Below are 5,093 nucleotides of genomic sequence, written 5' to 3' on the forward strand. Positions count from 1 at the left end.
ATCTGGCTGGTTTTTTTAGATGACTGTTAAATGAGAGAATTGGGACTATATCTGGGCCTTGGTCATAAGAGTACAAAAGGAAACTGAAGCAAAAGAGAGTAAGACCAACCAAAAGGAAGGACAATTTAAGTCGAGGAAAACATGTGAAAATTGCTACTATCCAGCTGGTGGGTTCAGCAGAGATATTCTGAAGTTGGGAGAGCTGAAAACTATCCCAGTTTGCCTGGGACACCTCCATGGAGGTGCTTGCAATTGGTAGGAATTGATAGGTAAGGTGATACCTAGAGATTTCTGTTAATGTTAAGTCTGAATGGAAAGGTGATAGGGATCCACAGGACCTCTGAATTTAGTGTCTGCGAGGAGGACCAGGATCTGCCATCCAAGGTAGCTCCACCAAAAACATTCATTTAGCACCCACTGTATGCAGGCCGCAGTTCTAGGTTCTGTAGGCAATACTAAGGAAGCCAGAGGCCGTCCCCACATTCAAAGAAAGGCTGAACAGTATGTCCAGCCAAATCCACCTCTCCACTTCCCACCACCACACCACATCCCAAAATAGCTTTCCCTCCTGAGTTCCCTATTTCAGGCAATGTTATGACCATTTTCCTGATTGCCCAGGTTCAAAAAAAGAGGTGTCATATTTCAGTATTCTTTATTCCTCACCCAAAGACAGCTATCCAATGACCAGAATCTAATAATTGTGCTACTATGGTGTCTATAAAATGCACCTCATCCAGGCACAGTTCTATTTCAAGTTTTTATCACATACCTTCTAGCTCTTTCAGTACTCTTAAAAATGTACAGCCCCTCTTCTCCACTTTCTCCCTCTGCTCCACAACACAAAGCCTCAACTTAACCCGGCTCCACTTCTATCCATTCCCTCAAGGGCTCCTTTCCTTATCAAACCTAGACACTTCTGCTGACAGAGACCCACACCCCTGGGCCACTCTCCTTTCTGACTAAAATCTGCCCATGCTTCAAACTCTCAAGGCATCTCTCCTGCAGGAAGCCTTTCCTGACCTCACCAGCCCACAATGATGTCTCTTACTTCTGAACTCTGCAGCATATCACAACTATTATGTTCTTGGGCCAAGAAAGACTGTAAGGACCTGAAAGATAAAGGCTCTGCATTTTTAAGCCCTCAGACCTCAAACCTCAAACACTTTCCTGCACACAGAGCAAGCAACCAATACAATTATTGTTAGTGAGATTGAAAATATACACAAATGGAGTTATCTCCAGGGAAAGTAAAGATGAGGGATTGAGACTTTTATTTTCCCTTTTTCCTTTTTTATACTGTTAGAATTTTCTTATGTTATTCAAATATCACTTATGTTTTTTATTGCCACTTTATCTTGGCAGAGAGATCATGAGCTTTGTTTTCTCACTTTATTGTTCATTCATTCATTCAACAAATATTTACTGAGCAACTAATATATATGCTAGACACTGTTCTAGGTACTGCGGTAAACGAGGAAGGCAAGCAGAATTCTTGTCCTCACAGTTTACATTCTTGTTGGGGAAGAACGAAGATAAACAGAGATGCAGGCGATAGTTGAGCTGGGCCTTGAAGGCAGTTACCATGTAGATGAAAGACAGGGCATGGATGTCATGCAAAGAAAGTATTTTGAGCAGTACCATGAGAAGCAGCAGCAGAGGCAAAAGCATCAAAGCATGAAAAGTGTATGGTATGACCAGGAGATGGGATGGGGCAGGGCATTCCGTGACGATGGAAGAGATTCAGGCCATTTTGTAGAGGGCTTTGCAAGACAGTATAGGTATGTTCCCTTGACCCTGGAAATGAAATTGTCGATTTTATTATAGATCACCTTAGAACCAGTATGGAGGATGGATTGAGGGCATGCAAGTCTTGATGTTTGGAGAACAGTTGGCTGGGATGGGCAGGACCAAAGTCAACAGATTTCAGTGGCACAATATGCTGACTAATGTAGATGTGAGCAGTGAGGAAACATGAGAGGGTAATGCTTAGGTTTCTAACCTGAAACACTGGTTGGGTAGTGATACTCACTGCCATGGTAAGAAATGCAGGGATGAAGACTGGTTTGGGAGAAAAGTTATGAATTCAGCTGGCAAATGGTCGAGGCCTGAGGAGCCCGGGTGCTGAACTGACATGAATGGCACAATCAGACCAGGTGGGTTGAGGAGTAGCACTGGGCCACTGGAACTGAATGAAAAAGCATTCTTGAGGGATGACAGGAGCCCACGTAGAGCAGGAGTTCCCAAAGGAGTTCATAGTTGTTCCTATGCAGGTCAGTCTCCAAACCAGTGACTGGTGCCCCACCCCTGATTCTTCAAAAGAGTCCACGCATGATCAGGTTTTACACTCCTCTCAGTCATTGTCACTGTTTTGAATCAGATTTTTTTCTTGGGTGTTCTGTTGCTGAGCCATATCAAAGGACAACATATTGAGACCAAGGTGCTAAGAAGCCAGTTAGCAGGAGTGCCCAGTGAAACACTCATACGGAGTAGGAGACAGTTTGCAGATCAGGAAAAGGAGTATGTGGACCACACAGCAGAGAAACCAGATAACTGAGACGCATCATGATAAAGACTAAGGCAGATCAGTGATCAGAGAGACAAGGCAAGCAAAGCCCTCAAAGATGAAGCACAGGTGGGCTTGTCTTGGCCAAAGCCACAATGACATCACATGTGGACTGGCAGTATTCTTGTGCATGGCGGGGGCTGGCTTCCTTCATGAAGCTGGGCACAGGTTTTCAAAGCCATGTGATGATGCCACACAGCTTTCTCTATATCTCCAGTCAGCAACTTACATTCCTGTAACATTACAATTCTGGAGAGACCAAGTGGCATAATTAGAAGAATACAGACTTTGAGTGTGGCAGACCTGGGTTCAAATCCTACCCTGAGCCAGTTTGACTGGCTTCAATTAACTTCAGTGTGTTGGTAATAATATCACTTCACAGGGGTAGTTTGAGAATTAAATAAGATATTGCATCTAAAGTATTGTAATAAGAGGTAGATATTACTTATATTAATAATAATCTCAGATTCCAAATACCCCCAACCATTGTCACAACCCTTCCACCCTTCTGCAACCCCCAAATCTTACCCCTGGATCTTCCCCAGGAAAACGTTTGAAATGGCTGTCTGAGAGATGGAGACTGCAGTATAAAATTCAGGCTAGACTGGCCCCTTGACTTGCAGTCCTTCTTGAAGAAAGGCCCTTCAAGAAAGACTTTCAATGAAAAAAGCAAGAAATATTGATTGAATATATAGTTTCTCCCCTCACCACATCCCCCATTCCACACGCTATGGGAATTAACCAAAAATATGCATGCCTTATCACCCAGCTCCTACTCTGTAGAGGAGGGAAGGGCTTCTCTGTACCAGCTCCAACAACATACATATGCAAAAGAGTAAGAAAGTTCTGAGCCCTAAGTGGCAAATTAAAACATCTTTGTATTCACCGTGCTCTTCTGGCCTGCATGAAGGCATAGCTAAGATACCACACATTCAGAGCAACCCAGAAGTGCCTAGAAGGATCTTTCCTTTTAAAGAACCCTTCCTATTTACATAGCTTAACAGGAGCAAAGCCTTTCCAAGGATTGCTTTCTCCCCGCAGAGTGCCTGCCCTCTGCTGGGCTTCCTGATCATTGTTCTTTCCTGGATAAGTAGGAACCTTTGTAGTACTGCAATCAAAAGTCTCTTGGGCAGTAGGCACTGCCAAGCAGCAATGTAACCAGGGCCCAGGTTTTTAATCGTCTCCTCATATTAACCCTTTAGCTCAGTGTATTAGCTTCCTATTGCTGCTGTAAAAAATTGCCACAAACTTAGTGCTTAAAATAGCACAAATTTATTTTATAGTTCTTGAGATCAGAAGTTAAAATAGGTTTCTCTGGGCCAATGTCAAGTGTCAGCAGGCCTGGTTCTTTCTGGGGGCTCTAGGGGCAAACCAGTTCCTTGCATTTTCCAGCTTCTAGAGGCCACTTTCAAACCTTGGCTTGTGAATCCTTCCTTGAATCTCTCCAACCTCTTGCTTCTGTCATCACATGCCCTATTACTGCTCACTCTGATCTCTTGTCTTCCTCTTATAAGGACCCCTGTGATCACAGAGCCCACCCAGAAAATCCAGAATAATCTCCCCATCTCAAGATCCTTAACTTGGCCCTGTGCCATATGAGGCAAGATATTTGCAGTTTCCATGGATTTCCATCTTTGGGGGCCATTATTTAGCCTACCATACCCAGGCATCTGCAAAATGGAGTAGAACAAAGGCCACTGGACCAGGAGTAACAAGAAATGGATTCCAATTCCAGCTCTGCCACTCCTTCCCAGTTGGGTTAACCTTGGGAAGGTCCGTTACCTCTCCAAGCCTCACATTCCTCACTTGTAACCTGGGGATAATAACATCTGGGTGACAAGGTGTTACTTGAATGCATGAAAAGCTCTTTCTGAGCATAGTAACTAGCACAGAGTGGGCACTCAGTGAACATGCTGGTAGGGGGACGTCAGTGTGGGGAGAGACAGGATGAGTAGTTAGAAGGCCACAACAATGGTGCAGATGAAAGATAATAAAGTGCTCAAGGAGAGGGGCAATGGGAGGAATGGGAAGATAAATGGAGAGGTATACATGATTCCAGATTTACATATTTTGTTGGGTTCAGGATAAAATGAACCTCATTTGCCACAATCACTGTGCTTTAGTGACCAAAAAAAGAGGCTTCTACTGAATCTCAACTCAAGCACCTTTGAAAAACCCAAAGCACTAAAGTATCAGCTTGAAAATCAGAGGTAACAGGATGTGCAAAGGCAGAGACACAAACTGGCAAGAAAAGGGGGCAACATATAGTCTCTATGGGTGGTAAGAGAGAGGAAAAACTCTTGGTGGCTCTCCCACATAAGTCACTGGCACGTCTGCCGATTTCGAACACCTACCTCATACAATCTGCCTCGGACAAATAAGTCACCCTCGGTGTATTAACAGTACCTACATTATAGAATTTCTGTGAGTTAAATGAGACTCCATATATATTTAGCACAGTACTCGCACTTTAAGGCCCTGTAAATGTTATCTGATATTATCGTTGCTATAAGAACGCTCAGATGCCCCA

The sequence above is a fragment of the Manis pentadactyla genome, chromosome X (assembly GCF_030020395.1).
Source record: "Manis pentadactyla isolate mManPen7 chromosome X, mManPen7.hap1, whole genome shotgun sequence".
Taxonomy (NCBI): domain Eukaryota; kingdom Metazoa; phylum Chordata; class Mammalia; order Pholidota; family Manidae; genus Manis; species Manis pentadactyla.